General features: G+C 38.1%; 1 long non-coding RNA gene across 1 annotated transcript in view; it reads left to right on the top strand.

Moving 5' to 3' along the window:
- The first annotated feature begins 6508 nt into the window (after nt 1-6508).
- LOC107675877 (uncharacterized) overlaps nt 6509-26308 on the top strand; it is a 32567-nt gene continuing 12767 nt past the window's right edge. The window contains exon 1 of the long non-coding RNA XR_001632647.1: nt 6509-6636. This is a non-coding gene — a long non-coding RNA (uncharacterized LOC107675877). The remainder of the gene's footprint in view (nt 6637-26308) is intronic.

Genomic DNA, 26308 nt, shown 5'->3' with positions numbered 1-26308 from the left:
CAGATTTTCTCTCGCACACAGTAATAGCGCAGCAAAACAGAGCGAGAGCTTAGATCTGTGTTTGCATTTTTTATCATCACCTGTCTGATTCCCTTTGAGTGCCGATGACAAATCCATGGCTCTCTATTCAGCCTCAACTGACTGTTTATTTATTTATTCCAGGAAAAGCTTCAAAAGCAACGTTGTGAACAGATTGAACTAAAAAAAGACACAAAGCCACTGATTTGACAGCAATCAAAAAATTAAAAGGTTTTTAGTAGCACTGCTGAGCAAAATGGGAGTTAAAAAATGGAAGTTGCGAGCTGGAAAATTAAAAGATCCCAAGTAGAAGAGAATTAGAATTGACAAAGAGAACTTCTTTTTAAGTATATAAAGTAGGTGACACCATTGCCTGTGAGATTTGTATTCAACTATTAATGCCAATTCACAGTTAAACCTTTAATATTTTTTTACTCAGACTCCATTTATGGTCATATATGCATAGGAAAAAATAGGAACACCAAACTCATTTTGGTCAAAACAAGGTTCTGACCTTTAAAAACAATGAGGCGGCTGCAGGGTTCAGTCGACACTTGACCCATCACAAAAAGAGGTCAAAAGGCCCTAAGGTTACTCAAATGGCAGAGGTTTGATTTGTTGAATGTGTACCTTTTGGATGAGCTGCAATTTAACGGAGAAAAAAAACATGGCTAAATGTCATTTGTGTGAACACGGCGTGTGGCATGGCAGTATTTACCGCAGGGAGCCTTGCAGATAAAGTTCAATATGCAGGGTGGCTGTTCCGGTCCAGTGTGTTAAATTTCAGGTGTTTCTGATTGCTGTCAGATTGTGTGGTTCAGGCCTGCCAATTCATAAACACATAGCAAAGAAGATCCGGGTGGAAAATGTAGCTGTCATATACATACATCAGATATCCAGTCAATGAAAGATGGATTCATTTATTTGCAATTAAGCCTTTTTAAGTGTTCATATAGATAGTAATATCCTTATTTTTAGCAGACACTAAGTAGTTAACAGTTAAAGTAATGCATGACCTAATTATCCTCAGAGACTATGATCACATCTCAAAGTATTGAAATATGAGAATCTATAGCTTTTTCTCTCTCTGTATCCTGGTGTCTCTCTCACTGACTCATCTGTCTTTTTAAGACCCCATTAAATAAATAGTTTCCCCCTTGAAGAGAAGGTTTGAAAAAGTAAGTTTAAATGATTAATTATAAATGATTAATTGTTGTTCAGATGTTAAATATAATAGTAAAATTAATATGATAATATAAAAAGTTAATATAATAAGAGACAGATATAGATGTCTTATTATTATTTTTTTATTTAATCACATATATATATAAACAGTAATAGTCTAAACCTAAAGTAATGTTGAAAAACTATGTATAATTTGAAAGCTTAAACCCTCTAATTTGCATATTTGGTGACTGATTTTCAATATATTTTACAACACAACCGTGATTTATTAATTTGTGACAAGAGTACTCATCAGAGTCAGTAAGCAAATTCTGACCTTTATTTTGAAACCGCGATGCACATGTAAAATCATGAAAAATCTGTAAAAACCCTTCATTAATTTTCATGCAAATAGTTCAAAAGATAACATCCATTACATTTTTTGAAAAAAAAAAAAATGTTTTGAATGAAAACTGAAAGATTCTCTATTTGTGATGCAGCGCAAACTAGAACGCACATTCAGGATTCTCATTGAGTCTCTTTCATGTGTTTGTTAGAGGCTGAATTCGAATCAAATACTGCCATACTTCCCATAATACTTCTGAATATGATGTCTACTTCATAAATATTGTAAAAAGAATGAAAAAATGTGTTTCAGATCACTCAAACCATATATGCAAATGCCATTGACAAAAAAAAACATAAACCGTTCTGGACGAGATACTCAAGGTTAGCTTGTTCAAATCGCTAACATTACCTTCACAAGTTTCAAACTTTGCCATGAGTCTTCCCTCCTCTCTCATCCAGGCCACAGAAGCTTCGTCCTGGCTCTAACTCAGGATCTGAGCTCTTAAATCAATAGCATAACTCAGAGAGAGGGAAGACACACAGGGGCCAGAGAGGCTGAAATACGTACCTTATAACTCAAAGCATATTTGCTGCCATTATCTGAAGGTGTGACCAAGGTGTTAATAACTCCTCACTGTGGGTGGTGCGATCCTGACAGGAAGGAGTGTTTGAAGGGTGTGAAGGTGGAGGGGATGGGCAACACACATACATTCATGTGCATTAATGACTGCACATACGCAAACGCCCGTATGTACGTGCTCCACATGTGGCGAAGAAAATGTTTAACCTTTACCACCCACCTTTCTGCCTAATTTTCCATGCTCATCTTGTGTTCTCCAAATTTCTGGTCAGATATGACATCCATCTGTACTATTCGAATGTAGTGTGGAGGGTATTGGCGTGCCCTTGGCAAAAAAAGGGGCTAGTCGTTGCAGGCCAAGTGTAGGCATAAATCGTGTAGGCATAAATCGCACAAGCGGCAGTTTTACTGCCGGTTGTAAATAGACGGTCCTGCCATTTTTTACGACAGCTATCACTAACTCATTCTGATTCTTATTGCCTCTAGAACGCCGCCAATGGCCCGCCTGCCACTACCAGTGCCTGGCTCTTCTGCGCTGCCCAAACTTCTGATGGCCGTGGGATTTATCGCGATGGTGTAACTGCGTCTTTAACCAGTGCCGCAGCATTTAATTAAATCGCTTGTTTTCTTGTTCATAATCACACATATGGATCCGAAGGGAATGTTGCGCTGAATCTAACTGGCTTTTGGAGTCTTTTTAAAAGGAGGATGTTTGGAAGATGATCGAGGAACGTGATGTTTTATGTGGTTGGCGGATTATGTGGCAGATGGAAAAAAAATGAAAATAACTTTTCTTGCCAGTGCTGTGTTCTCATATTTCACAGTATTGACCATTTTTTACTCTTAAAATGTTGTTGCAAGTCATTGATTCTACAATGAGAGGGAAATCACTCACAGAAGCTGAGTTGTACACATATTATTTTAATTATAATTATGTTTTAGGTACTCACTGACATAAAAAAACAGGAAATATCAAGGCATTTTTTGTGATTTGCATTCCTTGAAGTAGTATAGATATGTAAAATTATCTCTTTAAGTCTTGAAAAAAGAATGATTAAATAGCGACTACATATTCTATAATAAATATACATTTTTTTCTGCTTATATGCTGCTATAAAATAATGTAAGCAACAATTAGATTGCTTATGTTAACATTAGTTAGCAATAGTTTACATGAACCAAAAATTAGAAATGTTACTTTCTACCTATACAAATATTATAGGTATTATATTATCATATTAAAAATGGTATTACTCATTATTAGTTTGTTAAAAGTAATTTGTAGAATTGTATTGTAAATATTACCCAAAATATGAATCTTTAAATGTTACCATATAAATATTTATTGACATTTTTTAAATATAATATAAAATATACATTTTAACACTAGAACTACCAAGACGTTCATTTTGACCATTTTGCAATGTAATAACTTTGTTGAAATAAAACCCATATATAGCTCTAGTATTGAGCTCTAGCTCTAGACCGCATACATTACAGACAGCGTGTACCGCATATCATTTCAGTGATTGTTTGAGATGGTCCTCACTGCAGAACACAAGATCCAGAGGGTGAGATTGGATCCAGATCCAACTCCTCCCACAGGGGGCATGGTTGGATCCAGATCCAACTCCTCTCACCTTACATATACCTAAACCTACCCGTCTCCACCACCTGATCCCTAAACCCACCCATCTCCGCCCCTAAACCTACCATCTCCACCCCCTAGATGTGGATCCAACCCCGCCCCCTGGATCTTTGTTCTGCAGTGAGGGGCTACTGGATTGTTTCGTTTCTCCGCCATTGAAGAAGCACGTCACTGTTGTCTAGCAACTTTCTAGTTGTTATTTTTTTATGCTATTGCTAAGATAAAACTTAGCTTTACCTTTGAAATCTCAGCAAGAAAGAAAGAGCTTGGCTGCCACTGATGTTTTAGACTTGCTTCAGAGACTTGATGATGCTGGTGATGCATCGGATTGTTTTTACGATTCGTGTGATCCAAATATTTCCAATAACTCCAGAGCGTTGTAAAGTCCAAAAGTCAAAATGTATTGAAAAAAGATAGATGTAATAATGCAATAATGTTTTTATCTAACGAAATATTCTGCTTCAATCCATGTGTCGCCATTTAGACTTTCAAAAACATCCCCTAACCAATCTCTTGAAAGTGCATATCAATAGCATGATTTTCTGTCTATTTGGTGTGCTATTTATACACAAAAATTACCTTTAGCGTGCATATGATACACACGTGTTTGACGTGCATATAATATGCACTTTTCGCATGCATATGATAAGCAATTTGTTGGAGTGCATATGATGTACCTGTCTGCGTTCTCTTGGCTCTCCATGCTCCATTTAATCAATATCACCCGATTTATTCAAATTGAGGATTTTGACATTTATCATAATAAAATATGATGACAGACATTTAAAGCTTTATTCTAAAACCTCAACAGAAACTTAGAATGTAAATATGACATGTCAAAATCGCCATTCGGTGCAGTCTAGTACGAATGGCCAAAATGACCGCTATGGCCATTCTAGCAGTTATAGAATTCCAGTAGTTCTAGTGTTAATTTATAAATACAATTAAAATAAAAAATCACATGACTGCCTACCTGACTAGGCCTGTTTTTATCTGAGAATGAATAATTATTGGTTAAATATGTATCCTGAAATTGATTTGCATCAAATATAATATGCAAGTGCAATGAAACTTTAATTATTAAAGTTTTTAGTTTACGCTGATTTTCTGTTAATTCTAGGCCTTGTGTAGGCTAGAGGATAACCTGGTTGGGTCATGTGACCAGTCAGGTGGTTGAAGTGCTACATAAAGTAGGACGTTTGAATGTTTGGTACGGCAAACAGCCAGTCCTCCAGGAAAGGCCAAACCACACAGCAAATGAGTTGGAATATCTTTTTTTTGTTTGTTTTTTTGGGGATATTTTTGTGACACCGCTTACCCAAATTAAACCTAAAAGAAGCATAATCACCAGGATAAAATAAACATCACAAACATCAATCAACAACCGTGAGTCCAAAAACAAAAAAACAAGCATATTTTCTGTTCCTTTCTCTTGCAGGCCAGTCGATCAACAAAGTCATTTTATACTTTTATATTGTGGCCTTATTTTCCAGTTTATTTCCACAGCTGGACCAATGTTATTTCATGTATACAGTAAAGCAGTGACCCTAAAGTGTATTTGGACAATTTGGTCAATCAATCCACAATTTTATGGCAACCGTAAAGTGTTCAAATGCTAAGGCGAACATTATATTTACTGTTCATTTCATCATTTGAATCCTAACAAACTTTGCTTTGAATGTATGTTTGTGGTTTGATATTTTGGCAAATAATGAAGTCTAAAGTTAAGTTAAAAGTTTAAAGTTAAACTTAAGCATCCACATATTTTTTGGGGCCAATATATTGTTTTCAGATTCAAGGAAAAGACAAACAGGATGAATTTTAATGACCTACAACATGCTCTTATTGTTTGTTTTTCGATTTTTCCAGGAAATATATGCTGTGTACATATATTATATTGCAGTTTTGTAAACAATGTGGCAGCGTCTAGATTTCTCTTCCAGCTATGCCATTCAGGGATATAGAGATACAGTCTGTATTTTACCATGGATTTGATGTCTTATTCATGTAGTCTAGCTGGTGAAGCCATGCAGTGCTAGCTTTTTCAGTACAATCCTCTTCCAGGTATTCAGCATTTATTTTTTTCTCCTGTAAGATGACACGCACTGAGGATATTGTTTTTGTGATGATACCAGGTGTCACAGCGAGCTCTGTTGACAAAGATTTGTGTGTTGTTTATGACATTAGGGTGTCAGGTGGTGGGGAATATCACCGCTCGCTGTCTCACACACATACTTTTGCCAGTGCTACCTGTCGGACAGTGAAGAGCTGGATTATAATTATGCTTGTCAATTTAATGCATTCAATTAGTGTGATTTATAAAAAGAATGCAATTAATCAAGCCCCTTGATCTATATGTTAATGATCCTACTATTAAAAAAAATCTTAATCTTTAATCTAACCTTCATGTTTTTAACTGTGTTCAAATGCTAAGGCGAACATTATATTTACTGTTCATTTCATCATTTGAATCCTAACAAACTTTGCTTTGAATGTATGTTTGTGGTTTGATATTTTGGCAAATAATGAAGTCTAAAGTTAAGTTAAAAGTTTAAAGTTAAACTTAAGCATCCACATATTTTTTGGGGCCAATATATTGTTTTCAGATTCAAGGAAAAGACAAACAGGATGAATTTTAATGACCTACAACATGCTCTTATTGTTTGTTTTTCGATTTTTCCAGGAAATATATGCTGTGTACATATATTATATTGCAGTTTTGTAAACAATGTGGCAGCGTCTAGATTTCTCTTCCAGCTATGCCATTCAGGGATATAGAGATACAGTCTGTATTTTACCATGGATTTGATGTCTTATTCATGTAGTCTAGCTGGTGAAGCCATGCAGTGCTAGCTTTTTCAGTACAATCCTCTTCCAGGTATTCAGCATTTATTTTTTTCTCCTGTAAGATGACACGCACTGAGGATATTGTTTTTGTGATGATACCAGGTGTCACAGCGAGCTCTGTTGACAAAGATTTGTGTGTTGTTTATGACATTAGGGTGTCAGGTGGTGGGGAATATCACCGCTCGCTGTCTCACACACATACTTTTGCCAGTGCTACCTGTCGGACAGTGAAGAGCTGGATTATAATTATGCTTGTCAATTTAATGCATTCAATTAGTGTGATTTATAAAAAGAATGCAATTAATCAAGCCCCTTGATCTATATGTTAATGATCCTACTATTAAAAAAAATCTTAATCTTCACCTTCATGTTTTTAACTGAAGTCGATCATTAGACCAGTGACAGTGTTCTGTTTAATGATATGCATTTAAAACAAATAATTTATTGACTTTAAAAAGTGCTTATTGCAATGCTATTCAATGATTTTGACTGCCAGTTTAATTTAATATTGTAAATTATCTTCATTTGCAGAAGAAATTTTCTTAAAAGATTTAATTTGGTTGATTAATTGGCATATGTCATATCATATACCATTTGTCCAGTTAGATCATCCACTTTCAAAAGGTATATCCTGTGAATTTTTATCCCATAAGATGTAATCATATAATTGCTCTACCTCATAACAAAAAGCAACATTGACCAAAGCTCTTATTATTACAGTATATGAAAGCCATTGTGTATATTGATTTACAAAATCCATTAAGACTGAACGAATCAGTGAGGCATGAGCTCAAAGTCATTGTTTGAATTTCAGTTTGGCCATATGCAACTTTTCAATAAGCCCTCGGCTGCTTTGGAAAACCACTTTGTTTCTGATGCTCCGTTTGCCAGTTTTATAGTGACATATGCAGACAGTTCTTTTGTAGAATTAAAATTCATAAGCCGGGATACTCAAGGCTAATAATAGCCGTTGTCACAGCAGTTATTTCCTGCGTTGGAAGTTGCACCACTCTGATTGCAGCGAATTCTAATTGGAATGTTAATCGTGAGCCAGATGGTAGATAATTATTAGTATTATTATTATTATTATTATTATTATTTCAGTGCTGCATAACAGTCATGCATACAAAGACAAACAACCAAATTGGGTCCGGATTTGCAAACTACGCTGTGCGAGAAGTGGGTTTGGATTATTGAGACAGAGAAGAAAATAGATTATCCAGTATCTTGTGAAGCAGTTGCCCAAGCTGAGAAACTAGTTACAAAAGAGCCAGATTGCCATCGGGTGATATATTTTGACTGTTCTCCATGCTACTTCCAGCGCCTGAAGCACATTTCATGGTGAGCCATCAAGAGTCAGGCCTCGCTGGAACTAGACTCTCCATATAGTTTGTCGTCTGTCTTTCTTTAATGTTTCAGCATTTTGCTGTAACGAACGCTGCTGCTACACACATGTGCTTTTGATAACCTACATTGGCCAAATTTCTGTGTACATTTTTTAAGAGGTTTAGCCGTGTGGTGCTGGTGAGGCATTCCTGGCACTGCTGCCACTGTTGGCACTGTCTTCCCAAGGCTTATTCACTCCATTTCTCTTTATATCTTTCCCTCTCGCTGTCCTTCCTTTCGTGTTTTGCCTTACCGAACTTCCTTGCTTATCACAACGCTGCACTCCGCTTCTGTTCGGACCGAGTTTATCCAGGGGGTTCTTGTCTGGGGCGATAAGCCGTCAGGCTCACCCCTACATGGATCCAATGGCCCTGTCTCTCTGTTTCCCCTGACGTTCTATCACTACGCTTTCCACTTCTCCTCCGTCTATCTGTCATCCTCCAAATGGCTCATCTCCTTCTCTTTTGTTCTCGAATGCAGAAATAAAGAGGTAAAATGTATTCGCGAAACAGACCCATCTACAAACAGTTTAAGCAAATAGGCTCCCGGGAAGGCTTGACATAGACGACACTAGCGCTAACTGGCATTCTGCCTCAGGATTTACGCTGTTCTTTGAGTTAATGTTACACCAGAGCTTATGCCCATTATATTAGCATCATAGGAGCTCCTAAGTATTGGAGCGCCAAGAGTTTTTATTGATAACATTTCTATTTTCCCATCCTAAGATTGTAATTTTCCATCTTGGGCTTTGGTAAGGCAATAATTAGCAGCTTATGCAAATAAGCCTTCATTTATCAGACAATCGCTGTAATTTAAATTACAGAGCATGCTGAGAAAGACTATTCCTCTTTTCATTGGCTGTGGCATTGACTTTGTCCTCACATCACAAGGCCTTGGCTTTTTACGGCATTAGTTTTGTCACCATACACATTATGCTTTTGAAAACAATAGCTTGTGATTTGATTGTAAAAAATGACAAAAAGCCATTTATGGTACACTCAGGCAGTCCTGATGTGAGAAGTAAAGTACAATGATGTGAACAAATGCACCTTACATAATCTTTCCAGTCTTTAGCATGCTGCTAAGGCTCACGGTGCTGTACAGGTGCTGAGAAGCCCTATTGAAGAGTCTGTACATCTGTTCAGTGGCCTTCAGCTTTGCAGTCGTAACACAAAAGCACATGCCACGCATGTACCAAACCTTATAACAGTGTTTTTAATTAATTTATTGATGATTGGTTCACAGTGGACCATTTGAAATGATAGCGTTTTGGTTTTGCATGCAGTCAATGGCTCAGGTGTTGCTGTGGAGAGGCGGCTGAACTTGTGCCGAGTTGCCACAAAAGTTTGCCTGCAGCCCCAGTTTGTCTTGATTAAGGTGGTTTTCGTGTCTCTCTCAGGATCAGATTTATCTTTCTCCATTTCAGTTTTACAGCATGTTTGCATTAGGAACAGATGCTCTTTTTCACTCAGCGAGGCTGTAATTAGGCCGCCATGTTGCTTCGAATTTTGCAAGAGAGGTGACGATCCAAAAAAAGAAACGTATGCTTTTGTGTGAATTGAGGTGTGATAGTGTGTTTGAAGATTGGATGCAATTGCACATTTAAAGGTTCAGCTACTGCTCAAGGTTCTGTGTAATTTCAGAGTATTTATTAGCCATGTTGAATTAAAAACAATGGATAAATCAGGGCATTATGGTGTGTATTACAGATAAGAGTGAGGAGTTTAATGTTTCTGGTTACGATTCCACTTAATAGTTATGGTTCCTTAATGATTCACTTAATGATTCTTTTAGTACTAATACTTTTAAGCAACCAAGCAAATGTACTGCTATATAGTAAAGATAAGTACTATTTTGTAAACACGTTCAGTAAATAATACTTACCATTTAAATTATATATGTACCATTTTAAAATGCCAAAAATTAATAATAAATAAATCCAATTTAAAATATTGCTGACAACAACATCACGTTTCACCTGTATTTTGAATTGTTTGCATTAAGGTGTTTTAGGGTTAAAAGAAATGTCTATAAACATAACGGATGTCCTGACAGAATACAAGTTTTTCTACGGATTGTTTGCTTGCAGTGTAATATTGGCTTTAAAGAAACTCTATTTGAAACTGAGGTCTTGACTGACATCTTTTTTTGACTCATGATGATGCTAGCATTATGATGTGCAGAATACAGTCAATCTCAAAATGATTTTATATAATGCAAGCACATCTGTACCCTTCAGTTTATTACACAGAAAGCTGGTTAGTCTCTCACTCTGTATAATGCATGAAGTTGGCAAGTGCATGTGTGTTATTAATCAGCCAGTATCCAAGAGGGCTATATTGGATGCAAGATGAAAAAAAAAATAATGCATATATACAGTGTAGTATTTGAATTATGTGATTATATGTGCACAGTTAGTGAAAGCAAATGAGAACTAAATTTGTAGTCACGTTTGGATTTTTATTGCAGTATTCTAATCTCTCTAGTGTTCAGTGTGAATTTTGGTGATTTGTCATTTTGAATGACTTATTAAAAAAAGAATCAGGTCACAGTCATTCATTTGCGAATTGAACTGCACAGGTTGCGCTGTGTTTGTTGCTTGCTGCAACAAGCAAGAATGATACAACAGAAAGAGGCAATGTTGTTGCTTATTGTCTTTATATTATTTTATGGTGCTCAGGCTTTCTCTCTCTCTCATCACATTCAATTGAGACAGCAAGCTCACAACTCTGCTAAAACAATTTCTTTTTCTGTGGCACTGTGGATTCAATAGCGGCACAGTGACTGCTGAATTGAAGTGTGGAAAACACTGTCAGGTTTTATCAGTTCTGTCATTACATCTGCCTTGGCAAAAGAATGCAGACATTCAAGATTCTTTAACAGAGCGAAATGTCTTAAATTGTTTGGTTCCAATATATTTTTTAAATGGAACTGTTTTCAATAAGAACTGATTCCCAACCCAAGTGTGCAGATTTTTATAACTGCTGTGTGAATCTGTAAATGAATGTTCATGTCTATTTGTACAACCTTACTATTGTGTCCCTCAAGCACTTGGATGGGTGCCTAGTCACTGACATTTAAAAAGAAGCAGCTGAAGAGAAACTTCTTTTGCCTCTCAGGGAATCATTTAGCCATTGAGTTTCTTCATACTTAAACAGATATGATGAGAAATGTTCTTCAGGATGAAGAAAGTGTGAGCTAAGCAGTAAGATTGAGTGCCATATTTATTCTTTATGTAAGATTTGACTGTGATGAAAGGGTACCATCAGAATATGTATTTTTCTATTCATATAGCAAAGAGCCTAGCATTGCACTTGGAATGTAATTCAAGACATTTTGATTGATATAAAATGATTTATAGTTCCACTGCAGTGGTTGAAAGAGGAAGGTCATCTAGTGCTCATCATAAATCGAGACTTATTCATGTAGATAACAGGAAATGTTTTCATATGTCATTGTTTGCTGTTACTGTCAGCCGAGTCGTTACTAATGGCACTGCTGCTGCTACAGACGTTATTTATATGCTCTGTATGAATCCAAATGATGATAAATCTCACGCATGTCTCTCACACCCTAAAACCCCAAGCCCAGTGTGCATTCGCCCTCTGACAGCAGCTTGGCAAAAAATAACAGTCTTTAGCGTAAGCGTTTTGCAAGTGTGTGTGTGTGTGTTCGAGAGTTTCAGGCAATGTTCATTTGCATGAGCCCCCTGAGGACGTTTAATGCTACTAACTTTCCCCAAGCCGAGAACCAGCATGTTTAGGCAAACCTGCTGACTATTGCAGTATTCAACATCACTCCTTCTCCCCCTACTCTTATCTCCAAGAGTCTCTCTCTTGCACTCGCTCTCTCTCTTGCTGTCTCTCTCAGAGTTGAAGCCGAGAGTGTTATTAGTCTTTAAAGAGCCTCTCTGGCTTCGGCAACGTCTGTTATGATCAGAGCTCCAGGATTAGTGCTGTCACCACATTGCATCTCTCTGCCGTCCTGCCCTCGCTCTCCCTCTCTCCTGGCGCATCCCTTGTGACCCACGGTGCATGTTACGCTATTATTTCCTCCCCACCTCCTTTCCCTCTCTGGAAACTCTTCCACATAGACGAACACACGCTGTGGAGCTTTTTGGAGTGCAAAGCAGGAAAACAAGAAGGATCGTGTGGGAGATTTCTCACTGTGGACTTGGACAGATCCACTACTGCAGTGAAAACAGCGTACGGCTTTGGACAGCGGTGGCAGCAGCGAGAGGGAGCGTGTGTGTGCATGCATCCATGCGCATGTTTCGAGGGAAGACTGAGCTGCGCTGTGCTTCTCACACGCTCATTCTCTCACTCTCGGATGATGAAGGCTCTCGATCGCGTATGATGGAGCTTGACTGAGAAGCGGGTCTCACTCTCACACGTGCGCTCTTAGGCGGGCAGAGCTCGGGAGCTCTCGGCAGCGTGGTGGAGGCACACGCACACTTCACGCTTGCTTCTGGACTGTGACTGATGACTGGACATACGAGCCAGGTTCTGTGCGCCCCTCGTGCTCCAGCGGGCATAAATACGGGCAGGTGAAGAACCTTCACCTTCGACCCCTGAGACCTGAGATGTTCCTCCTCTCTCCTGTGAGACTCACTTTGTTTCTGCGTATTCTTCTGGCTCTTCTGATTTAGCAGGTGTCAGATGGACTTCAAAGCTGACTCACGTCTTGTTGAGTGTTATCTGTTTGAAAGCTTGGAAATCTGACTCAAGGGTTGGTCAGACAGATTTCTGTTTACACTATGTTGTAGTTAGGCAATGTATAAAGAGAAGGTCTGTCATTATTCCAAACCCATTTGACTTACTTTCTTCTGTGAAACATGACAGGAGGTATTTATTGGAATGTCCATGCTGCTTTTTTGCAAATGACAGCCATTGTCACAATTATATTTTATAATATGGAAATGGGCAGATAACTCTTTTGCATGTTTTGCAGAAGAAAAGCCCTGCTTGTTTGGAATGACATGGTGTATGCTGAAATAATGTTTTAGCATTATTTTACTAAGAACTTTAAATCCAAAACTGAATACATTTATTAAAAGCAGTGCCATTTAATTTCATTTTAATTAGTGATAATACATTAAGAGGCTGATCTCTGTCTGTGTTTTGTAAATATCAGGGATGTTGTCCTTGAGTGGAAAGCATGTTGCCATCTGTAATCTGAACTCCCTCTCCCTAGTTTTAGCCCATTTCGGTTTGAAATGGAAAACAAGACACAGTATTAGCCTATACTTTCTAAATAGTATAATCCGTGGTTCAGGGGGAAGTAAATAAATGTGATATGCCTATAATCGTTGGCCTCTGGTGAGATAGAGGCTTCCCATGGAGCAATTAGGGCATGGTCAGAACAGCTGTGTGAATTCAGCTCCAGCTTTCCTCTTTGTAAAGATGACACCGCACGCCCAATTAACTCTTCATGCCACACTTGAAAAGGTGTAATTTTACCTGTGGATACGATAAGATCAGCCTATCATGGACAATTGTTTGTTGTTGTACTGTTATTATGAGCGCTTGGAACAATCCCTAGTGCTAGTTTGCTCTGTGTGTGATAGTATTTTCCCGGTAACAGTGGTTGCTGTCTTTTTTTTTTTAATGATGTAAAAAGTAATTTTTACAGGTTTGGCAGGTTTATTTACATTTTTAATTTCACTTACGCTTTGCATTTCTGATTTTGTCACGTATTTATGGGAAAAAAAACACCACTAGCAATGCAAATTCAGCTTAATTTCTCTTTGCACCCCCCCCTTACCTCCTATATGTTTCTCTTATATACCCCCCTCAGACCTAATCAAAACCCAATATGTAGGCATTAATTAAGTTGTTTCTCACTTGTAAGTATATTTTTGAGCCAATAAAACAAACTTGGGGTTTCTGAGACACCAAACAGCACAGAGTTAAGATCAATGCAAAGTTAATTATTTTTAAGACTAAATGAGGATCTCCAAATCAAGGCAGTGTGAGAGAATGTCTATATTTTTTTGCAGCAATGGCATTTTTTTTATTAGCATATGTCATAGGGCTGCACGATATATCGTTTCACCATCGATATCGCGATGTGCGCATCCGCGATAGTCACATCACAGGATGTGCCATGTGTAGTATACTGACCGTTACATTTATTCTGATCGTTTTCTTTGCTCACACAGACACTGTGTCACCGGACGCGACATCTATCGTGTCGTTCCGCCCCAGCCCGCAAAAGCTAGTCTGTCTACTACACTGGACGTGACTTGGACCTTTGCAAATCATTTGAACTGTGTGTCAGTGCGTCATAAATAGAATGCGGCATCAGTTTACTGTTGGGGATTTGACGTGCCATGCCGCATCCAGTGTAGACAGCATCACTGATTATAATTGGTTCATAGTATTTTGTTGCGCCCCGCCACGCCGCTCGCGTCTAGTGTCGATACAGTGAGAGCCACGCGGATGCATGTGAACTCTGAATTCCGTTCACTTCCGCGTCTATTAATAACACATACGCGTGAAATTGTCAAAATGCATGTCTCTGCAAGTATCCTTGTAAACACAGTTGCTTATGGCTTAGGTGAAGGCAGACAATTGAGAAAGAAAATGGATGTGTGAGACAATTTTGTACCTTTAACACAGATTTATTAGCTTTAATTTATACAGTGAAGACTTTGCAGTGTTATTTTACATTTGATTATTCAATTTCTGTACCTGAATACTGTTAGACTTACCTGAAAAAAAGTAAATCACTGTTCATTTCATTTGTATCTTTGTTCTATTATATTTATCTATGCTTGTAATTTAATTTTCTATGCTGATTTACTCACCTACAAAATCACCCCAATCATTGATTTTTTTTTTTCCAAATAGAGCTATTCAAGTCATCTGGTGATTTTTTTTTTCTTTTTCTTTTCCATATCGCAATATATATCGCAGAAAAACTAAATATCGCAATGTGAGTTTTTTTCCAATATCGTGCAGCCCTAATATGTCATTGTGCATCACATTTTGTGTGTGAGTACAGCACATTAAATATTTTTACTTTTTGTTAGTGCTTTTGAAAGGGCTGAATGGAGAGCACCTTGTAGCCCTGGCCCCAGTTAGCACTCTTGCACTTAAAGTCTGTGCTTTTCTGTTTTGCTTCCGTGGTCTCCCAGGTTATCTGAAATTAAATTCAAGCATGTTGTCTCCCAATGTATTTAAATGTGACTGTCACCATGGACTTCCTGATAGTGGGGAATTCTCAGGGGCCAAGTCGGACCTCATGCGCCATCTCTCGTTCTCTCCCTGACATAAACACACACTCTTGCGCAGCTATGCCCTCACAAAATTTGAATGTGCCAGTCAATCTCTCCGTCCTAATAGAGGTTTATTCTCCTGGGCCACCTGAGGGGCATGGCATTTAGAGGGCAAACCGAACCCACTCAATGTCACCCTCCATCTGTTTCACTCCATAACCCAGCATTCCCTTCAAACTCAGCCTGGAAATATCCACCGCTGCTTTCTCCACCAGATATTTTTTCCCTTTCCTATTGTTCAGGTCACTGAACTCCTGAAATGCACTCCCTCCATATGGCAAACCCTGGACCGCATGAGGACCTGTAGTCTGCCCACTGTGAGGAGACGTTGAGACACACCATCAGAAGTGTACTGAATTCTAATGCACTTGGCTGTCTGGCTTCGTGGTGAAACTAGTCCATGAAAATTAACATAAACCCAAAGCTCAGAAGAGTAATTCTCTCTTCAGGCCTCCGTCTGCTTGTGACCAAGGAGCACCTTCATGCAAGTCACTACTGCTGCCTGGAGACTAATGAGGAAAAGCAATGTCTCGCTTATGGATCCCAATTCGCGATCCTTTCCGACTTGGGAGTCCTGGGGTCCTGGGTGGCCAGATTTTCAGAGCGGCTAGAATCGGAGAAGCAATTAACAATTCTCACAACTTGCTGCTCGTGTGAAAATGGATTTCAGGCTCTCTCGCGGGCCTGTGCTTCACTGATGTCTCAACACTCACCATTATGTGCCTGCGAGACAAGTGATACCAACTGTGCACGGGAGAATAATAATTTCTCTGTTCCTCTGGACAGTCTGCCGCACAGAGCACTTGCAGAGTGCCGCGCAACAATGGCACATTCAATTATTCTCTCCCCTCACTGTCAATGTCGCAACATCTCGACAGAGCGCCCCCAACCAGACCGCTGCTTTCATAACTAGTAATAATGTCTCTCCGGGGAGCTGAAGTGTGGTGGTCTATGGGGTGCTGATATGCTCACATGTACATGCTCAACGCAGACACACCTCAAAAGAAGGGAAATTTATCACTAAAATGAACAGTATTCTTTTTTTGAAGCTTTGGGTGACAGATTTGGGTGCAATTTTCAGCTTATCACAGTTTTTGCCAAGTATTCAATCTTTTTTGCATTTGGCTTTTGCTGCTTTTTTATTAGATACGGTGGAGATTGCATTAAATTATTGTGAAGCGAGTGGGGATGGAATCGGGACACGTTAGCCAGATTCAAACCTACACTACTAGTGTAAACACCTAGGCTCCAACATATCTACAGCATGTGCACTGCACCACTCCAAAAGTTATTTTGAAGCTACAGTGCTTTGGCAAGCAGCTAAATACTCCTGTATTAAAGGTAAAACTATAGTCAAGCTACTCTTTTGAAACTAGTTGCTAAAAAAGTAGCAAACTAAACCGACACCATGTAAGGAGGCATTGCCTTTTATTTAACTATTCTGTTTTAAGTTGTTAAACAACTAGTTGCTAACACATAGTTAACTACATTGACATTTAGTACGCAATATTTAATTTGTATTTCTTTGAGACTGATCATTTTGTTTCACAACTTTTATTCAGAGGATTTTGTTTGCTTGTTGACTCTGTTTCTTTGGCTGTAAATCTATTTGAGCAACATAGAGTGGCAATAAAAATAGCTGTAGCAATTTGTCATGCTACACAGCTAATTGCTAAACATCTAGCTTGCAACTCAAGAAGCTACAAGTGCTATTGTCATGCTTCTGATGAATGTTGCACTACTTTTAGTTGATTATTCACCAGCATTGACCAAATATTGATGCCAAGTATTCAATTTAACATGGAGATTTTCATAGTGTGTGTTCGTGAGAGATCTGATCTGCTGACTGAACTTTAACTGGCACATATAGCTATTATTCATTCTGGACGTATTTCATCATTAAAAACACCATGTTATATTCTATTTCGGGTCTTGATGGACAGAAGGGAAGAAATATTTGTCCAGATTGGACTCTATGATCAGAGCACATCTGCCCCGCGCTGCCCCTTCCTCTGAATACTGCCATTTCCGTCACACTCTCTCTAATGAAGCTGCTGTCTAATTGCTGTGGGGAGCGTTCCCAACAGTAACAGTGTTTTATGGGGGATTTTATGCTGCAGAGATGACAGCAGAGGCTGATGGATGGGAGGACGTAGATTTTTACGGCCTAAGACCCTCTCACCTCTGTCTTCTGTTCATTTCCATTCTCCTTCTCTTTCTCTCTCTTGCTTTTTCTTGAGTCAAAGACACACTAACATTAGTCCAAAAGGGTTTATATCAATCAAAAGTTTGGACATGCATACTCATTTTTTAATTAGTGGTGCTTGCCAAGTCAAGCAAGTGGACATGAATGATATCTTAAATTGTGTGGCTTGCTGAGGAGAGATCAATCAAACCTTTTTGACTGGCATTGGATGTTTATATATATTTAACTTAAGAAAAGTATATGCAAGTACATATATATTTAGTCATGAGCAGTATCACAATGAACCTAATGGACTTTTCAATGTACAGTACATATATATTTAGTTATGAGCAGTATCACAATGAACCCAATGGACTTTTCAATGTACCCACAGATGGTCAAGTTGGCCATCTAATAAAGTGTTATTTCTCTCTTTGCGGGATTGCAGATCTGAGATGCTGTTTTTGGTAACAAGTGCTTTAGTTTCACTTTTTGCTCCTAAAAAGATTATGCGGTGCATGTCAGCTGACTTTAGAGTTATTTAAACCCTTCTCATGACCTCTTTAAATATCTTTGTTTTATTTTCGCTGTGAGTTATTTTTGAGTGCGTCTTAGCATTATAGTCAAGAGCAGTGGAAGTTGTCATTATTTTGATGCATCTAAGATTTGGCTTCAGAACTTCATCGCTGCTCCATGATCCTGTTTAAAACCCCCCTACAGGATAAACAGTGTCCGATGACCCTCCTCCTTGTTCCTCAAATGATGTCACAACCCAAATCATGTCATTAGTCTTAAACATCACCAGCTCAGCTTGGACCGAGACCAGCGAGAAGATCCCTCAAGGAATTATCTCACTTTTTCATCCAATGGGATTCTTCTGCTGGAGGCTGACGTTCTCTAGGCCAAAAACATCCTTCAGTTTGCATTAGAGCAAACATGTCACTTACTCGGTTCCTCATGCTCCGTCTTTGCATCGTGTGCCTGCCTCCCACTCTCTGAGAGCTCAGCGCCATAAAACTTTTAAGAGATAAGAAGCTGTTTTTCTATTTCAGGGTCACCATTAGCTTGAATAATGCAAAGAGTCAAGGAGGAGTGGCTGAAGGTCTACAGAGGGTCGGTACACAGTCTTGGATTAAATTATACATTGTTATCGCAGCTGGCGAGGCCTGTTCTTCCTCCAAATGCTTCGTGTCTCTGTCTCATCCAATAACATTTAGGAAGCAATTGTGGAACGCTGAACAGTCCTGGCCCAGAATAAAGAGAGAAATTGGACCGGGAGAGATCAGTACGCATCAAGCCGGGAATGTAGCGTGGACAGGACAGCTAAAGGGCGATTCCCTGTGGTTTGTGGGAGTAGAGCACTCTCTGCTGAGCTTTCAGAAGTGGAAGTGACACTAAATTTGTACATTCTTCAGGAAAGGAAAGTTTAAGTGGCTTAACGTATGACAGTGTCCCTGAGTTGCAGTCTTGGAAGATGGGAATCTAGTGTCGCTGTTCTATATCAACGTAAACATGCAAAAAAAGAGCTTGAATTTAAAAATGTAGCCAAAAAAGGTACCTCTTTGTGTGACAAGGTCCAAAATTAACTTTTTTTTTTTTTCTAGTAATGAAACTCTATATATGCAAAAACACTGACAAAAACTACTTTTTAAAATGTAGCTGTTTTTTTCCCCTTAAATATTTGTGATACTGAAACATGAAGATGCGTAGTGTTGTTCCACATTTTCATTTTCATTGCTTAATATGTTGAAACATAGTTCTATAGTGAAATATCTGTAGGCACCATATTTTTTTTATTCACTCATGACTGTACATTTTTCATTGAGGTAAAAGTGAGATGCACTAGAATCGCAATAGATGTTTTCTGTTGTAGGCCGATTCAATGTCTTTTTGATTTCAGCTAACCACATCGTTTGCATCAGCAAGACTATCATTGCAACGATTTCATATTTAATTAAATATTTTGCATAAGACAACCGGCAAATTTTTATTTTCCATCCTGACTCTCATTTGGCACTTGGTGGGTGTTCATTTCATACCCTATTGTGTTAAGATCCCATTTTTGCAGAAAATACGAAGATAAATCCTGTTTTATCTCAATGTCATGAACCAGGGATCGTCCTATCTGCTGTATGATATTTCTGCATTATTAACAAAACGTATTCACTCTTCATTAACCCTTAAGACCTTAATTTATGCACTAATAGACTATAATGATAAAATAACTTCAGGCTATCAGTGGTCACATTGATATATGAAGATTACTTATTATCATTAATATGTAATAGGTTATATTATCTTACACTGCTTTTAAGGAGATTTATAATTTCTTCTTACAGGAGTTTGGCAAGTTAGGACTGAATTCATGCAAAGCTGCAGCCTTGAATTAAATTGGCTCAAATTAAAAAAATACATATATGAAGTATCATTCTGTTTGGGCATTTCTCATTGGCACGTTTCATAATTCATTGTTCTCAAATAAAGAAAGATGGACTTGAAGGGCATGAAACTTTTTTTCCAGCTAAAAGCAAGATTCGCTTCTGGTTCTAAAGCGATTATTTTGGGCTTTGTGTAATCAAAATGTATTTTGTTGAAAGCTTTCGAGCGCTCCGGGGAGCTGCTGCACCAGGCTAATGAATTTCATGTAAAAGAAGAAAAAAAATGCCCTAAGAAATTGTATAACCAGGATGTCGAATATTAAATAACACCCACATGATACTCATATTCCAGGAGACTGTGCTGTTAAAGTCAGTGCACATCTCGACAAACTTAAAAACATTCTCAGAAGTTTACGAATATACTTGAAATACTTTGAACTTGAAATACCTGCTGAACAGCTTCAGGCGTTAGGGATGTAAATGGCATTGATGTGGCACAGTAAAGGCTGAATCCTTCAGAAAATTCTTTTCATGTGTTTGACAAGTTTTTGTCTTCATCCGTGGTCCTTGATTTTAATTATCTGCCTGTAAAAATAGTCCAAAGCAGTGGTCTAAATATAGCTATTAGATCTCAGTGTTGCTCATCCTATGATTTGACTGTTCAATACCGCCTGCATATCAGTTCCTGTTACCAATTTCCTGTTCATACTGCGCCCACTTAAAAAACTAAACTCGGGACAAAAGACACCAGTTCTGTGGAATAAAAGCCTGGGCGTAATGGTGCTAACTGCGAGCTGTGCTAATCCTTTGCTGGCCCGCTTCAGGAGGCATCCCTGCGTACACTAAGCTCATATTCAGCAGCCCATTAGCCTCCTGCGCACGTCTGCCATATTAGATTAGAGTGTTTATTGTCCAATTTATCATGGGCGCTTTGTCTGGCCTGAAAAATATCTCCCAATTGCTGAATATGTAAGGCTCGGCGCTTCAGATATTGAACACGAAGAATATTAAGTAAGCGACATCAACACATACCTTTGACTATGTCACCAGATGCTGGTTGTGGAGAGTACAAGCTGGCTAAATGAAAAAAAAAAAAAAACAAGGGGACAATGAAGACGCTGAACTTGAAATGTCAATTTCATCATGTTGATTTGAATAAATGCTAATTCCAAGGGCTTGTTTTGAGTCTCAGAGCCCTAATCTGTTTGGCAGGGAGTACAGTCTGAGTACACAACGTTATTATGTCAAACACAGTTTAGCTTAGCCGCAAAGACGCCTCAACCCGTGTCTCTGCTCGTCTAGAGGGAGATGCTGCAGTTCTAATGTGACGGCCTTGTCAGTTTTGAGCGATGATGAGGAAGGTGTGCGTAGAGACTGGATTTGCTGTTTAATGACTGGTAAAATTGTAAGGCTGCATTCAAGGTGACCCCCGCTGAGGTGACTAGAGGCTGGGTGACGGTAATCCTTCCTGCCTTTTTGCAGCCCTGGTAGCTGTCACCAGCGCCACGCATAGTCACCAAAGCCGAAGGCATGTAATTATACTTTTGGCTTTACAAAACCCTCTGTATCCATCCATCCACTCTGCAGACTTGGTTGTTTAGCCAAATGCTTATAGATCATGGATATATTTTACTTGCTGAACTCAACCAAGTCTTTGTTGAGTTCAGCAACAAAGACTTGTTGCTGGGATGCTGGTTTAAGCTGGTCCTTTGCTGGTTTATGCTGGTTCTTTGCTCCAGCATAAACCAGCAAAGGACCAGCTTCAAAACATACCTAACCAGCATATGCTGGTTTTTTCAACAGGGATGTTGTTCAGTATATATGCATTATATTAGAAATTCCTTGCATTTTTACTACTGATATCTTAATTTGATCTTGTATGTTATATTAAACATATATTTGAATAAAAGTCCCGATTCTCTCAGAAAGTTGTTTAGAATCATTAGAGACCATTTTCTGAGAAGCAAATTTTTATGACAGCCACCATTTTCAGTAATACTGTACATAAAAACAGTAAAATATCTGAAGTTAACGAATTCAATTATACTTCATGTAGATGCTTATATCTTGATAATATAACGATTTGGAGTAGAAGCACAATAGTTGTACCATTAGATAGACTTTCCTTGTTCATTCAGTGCATGCAACTCAGTGTGTTTTTGGGTCAAACGGCTCAAAATGATGGAGCAGGTCACATATTGCATAAAGTTCACGGACTGTCATCATCAAACTGAGCTTGAGCTCAGCGAAATGATGAAAGACATCCTTTTAGTATTATCTCGCTTTGAAGCTGTGAAGAAACAACCTCCATAAACTCAGTGAAATGTCTGAATATGAAACGGTTCAGAAAAAAACTCACAAAAACAAAAAGAGTGTTGATGTAACAACAGTGTTTTTTGAAGTGCTTTAGATTTCTGTGCTCACAGCGGTGTCTTGTGGTTAGCCTCACGTCTAAAAGCAGCCCGAGCGGATGAACGGACGCAGGGGAGAGAGCGCAGGTTCACCGGCAGCCGGCCTTGACACTATTAGCCTGGGTGACACATTAAGGTTCTCTTCAGTGTGTAATTTGTTTTGTCTGTCAAGGTGATGGATGTCTTGTTTGTTGGCACTTCCTTTTGTGCTTTGGATACATACAAATGACCAATGGAGAAAGGAACAACACAAAAAGTGGCCCCGGGATCTGTTTAAACGCACTGCAGAAGGTGAATGAGAGTATATTTGTTTTATGCTACTTGAAATAGTACTTTGTATTTATATATTTCTTTACTTCCTGTTTTCTGTCAGTTAAATAGGGTAATTAAAGGGGAAAGTGTAATTTTCGAGAGAGTAGAGGGGGAGGGTGGTTTCAGGGCAGACGGAGGTGAGGGGTTTTGGTGGCAGGTGGGACACGGCGTGAAAGGTTTCCATACGATTAGCGTGTGAGGCAGAGCTGCGGGCTGACCATTGTATTTATCACCTGTCACTCATAGCAGGCGCCCACAGCAGCTCACCTTCACAGTACCTTAAATGTCACAGATCATACCCCCCTCGCACGCTCTCTTTCTCCCTTCCTCACCCGGAGCAGTTTAACCCAGAATGAGTTTCTTGTTCACAGTTGTTGGGGGCTTTTCACCTGTTGTGTGTCACCTGAAGCACTTTTTTAAGTGAGGGAAAAGGAGCCTTGAACTACATTTAATTGTGTTTGTGTGGTTAGTGTTTCTTTGTTTATAATATATATTATTGCATTATTTTATTAGTATTATCAGCGGGCACTCTTTCTGGTTTATCATGATTCAGCTTGTATCATGGTTTTGTTTGCACAGTTTTGCTTTAGTAAATTCTTGGTCATTGCTTTTAGGAGTCATTACATGCATAGATACATTTGAGAAATTGAGAATGATCATGATAAAACTGAAACACCATTATCTATTTGTCAGTATGGAGATGAAATGCCTGAGTAATGTAAAGTAATGTCTTACTATCTTACATAAAAATCTGTAGTGATTAATATTATTTATATGCTATTATATATAATGCATTTTTGTCTTTTTAAAATCTATTTAGTAATCTGTTTAGTTTGAAATGTTTCAGTAATTTCAGTACTTCAGTTTGTTTAATTTCTGTTTCCATGTTTCTTTTAAGTCAACGTTTATCTAATATTTATAATTATTTTTAACTATTGTTTAGTGTTATTTTTTAATCAAAAAGTTGTAGTTTTTTAGTCAATAACAACAACACTGCTGAACTGTACTGTACTTTTTGGATATAATTATCTGATATTGATAATTAACAATTAAGCCACATTAATTATCATACTACACTAGTCAACATTTGAAGTGGATCAAAACCTTTCATCAAAGTTGTCCTAAAACCAAAACAATACTCATTCTTGTCTTAGAACAACTTTGAACTTTTTTTGATCCTCTTCAAATGTTGACTACTGTAAATGGAACAGATTTGAATAATTATTTTCCTTTTTTTTCCCTTTTATTTTTTCAACTTACATGACCGATATAATATTGCAATAATGATATCAGTTTATAATAATATGACCATTTATGTATTTTACAAATTGTCTGATTTTATACTGTACTCACCCCCAGTGGAGTACTTAATATTAGCATTATATTTCATTAGTAAACTCTGAAATATTTGATTCTGATTGGCCAATGGCAGCATTCTGCACTTATATGTTATTGGATGGTGATGATAAACTATATAATTGACCATCTTAACTGATTTCTTACACATCTGTGCTAGTTTCATATGTCTGGTATCATCCTGTAGTCTCTTTCAGCCAAGCTTTTGCTTTGAATTGGGGTCCTGGTCACACTGTTGATGTCTGTTTTGTGATTAGTTAGCTGACCACACATTGTCACTTGTGGATTATTGAGCAATCATATAATATACTGTATACAAGAGAAGCATGTGGCAGTGTTTACAGCATTGTTGTCAGTGGATTATGGGAGTGTGATTGTGTTGTGAGATTGCAGAATCATTATAGCAAGACATCATGTCAAGCATTACACATGCTTGTCATAACACTGCCTCATATACTTGCATTTTTGTTCTGGTATTTGTGACTTTGCTCGCATGAATCAAAGAAAAACACACCAAATTCACAGAGTAATTAATAACATGGCTTCCAGTTATGTTTATAATTCTCAGTTGTCATTGTTCCCTCAGCTCTGTAGTTACAAACCTTTTTAAGCGAGAGCTGCATACTCCTGACACCCGCGTGTGGCGAGTTTTCAAACGATGTGGATGAAATGACGTGGTTTCCGTTTGAAGGAGGCATTGCATCTGACGCGCTCTTTGAAATGAGCAGTGTCTAATGTCAGCAGCGGTTTTGGAGGCTCAGACAGAGGCAATTACAACTCTCAGGTCCCCTCGAAACACCCCACCTAGTCTGCAGGACGCACGCGTCTTCAGATAGCGCTCAGAAAATATTCCCACACATTAGCCTCATTAATTCAAGCGGCGCTGAGTTGCTGTTTTAGTGCTTTCCCGCTCAGAAGCGTTTTTAAAGACAGCACAGGTTAGTTCACTCAAAGCAATTTCAGCGTGATATGCTTTCATGTGATCTGCATTTAAATGATTACTGAGGCACACTGCAAATGAGAGTGTGAAATTAAACCTACACTCTTAAAAATAAAGGTGCTTCACGATGCCATAGAAGAACCTTTTGGTCTAAATGGTTCCATAAAGAACCTTTAACATCTGAAGAACCTTTCGGTTTCACAAAAGGTTCTTTGTGGCGAAAGAAGGTTCTTCAAATTATAAAAAGGTAAGAAAGAAATGGTTCTTTAAAGAACCTTTGACTGAATGGTTCTTTCTGGAACCAAAAATGGTTATTCTATGGCATCGCTTGAAGAACATTTTGAAGCACCTTTATTTTTAAGAGTGTAGCATGTTTTCACAGGTCAGCTTTCCTCTGTGACATTATAAACTAAAACATTAAATACATTGAGACTGAGGCTATATATAGCAGGCTGTTCATAGTAAGCTAGTGTTTGTTGAATGAGATTGTTTTCTCATTTGAAGCATGCAGAATCTCTCAAAATGTAGATTGGTTATTGGTTATTGGAATGAGACAAGTTTCCTTCACATTTCCTCCATCTGTCATGCACTGGTCTGCACCGGTTTCATTGTCCTCTTTGAAAATGCGTTTGTCTTTGTCATGTGCTTTGAGCTATGGAAAACAATTTGACTCCCAGATTATGTATAATGTATCAATGCAAAGGGTCAGCAAGTCATGCATCATTTTTTTTCCCCCCATGGCACTATGAGTGGAAATGAGTTAATGTAGTTATTCATTATTTAGAAATGCAGTTAGATGCCATCAGGTCCAGATGTTCTTTATTGTCACTTTTGTATTTGTTCTGTGCAAAAATGTACTTTGTACAAATTACAAGCTGCACCCGATGCCTCATTAAAAAGGCATTCAAAACCGAATTTAAATGAATAATACATTTAACAAGATAGGGAAGTCTTTGATTTGTTGGTTCTTTGATTTTCAGAATGTGGTGGAAAATTGTTTTTTTTTGTGTCTGTTCTAATGTCCAATAACTGGGAAGAAAGCATATGCAACAAAAATCACATGCAATATAAAGTAAATTTTACTGCACGTGGCAGCAGTTATAGTAGTTGATTGCTTGAATTATCCTGCTGACAGAGTGCCGTGGTTTAACTGTTAGATTGTTTGCATTGTAAAAAAAGTTGCTCTTTAAGTTTTCTTTTTTATTTTTTCCTTTGTTTTATTTTTTTAGCCATATTTGACTTTTTGATTATGAATATTAAAAATAGAAATGTAAAATTATGTTGAGATGGCAAGAAAATCAGTATATGAACAATTAGGTCATGTCAGAAATGAAATCATTGAAGACTTATTTTATGCAGTATAGTAAATTTAACTGCTACAAAGTATATGAATATACCGAATTGACTCAGCATTTGTAAATAGCTGATTAATGCAAACTAGACTCTCTTGCCAGTG

This window comes from Sinocyclocheilus anshuiensis, unplaced genomic scaffold (genome assembly GCF_001515605.1).
Source record: "Sinocyclocheilus anshuiensis isolate Anshui unplaced genomic scaffold, SAMN03320099.WGS_v1.1 scaffold1832, whole genome shotgun sequence".
Classification (NCBI taxonomy): domain Eukaryota; kingdom Metazoa; phylum Chordata; class Actinopteri; order Cypriniformes; family Cyprinidae; genus Sinocyclocheilus; species Sinocyclocheilus anshuiensis.
The sequence above is the reverse complement of the archived record's forward strand: the minus strand, read 5'-3'. Positions and strand labels throughout refer to the sequence as shown.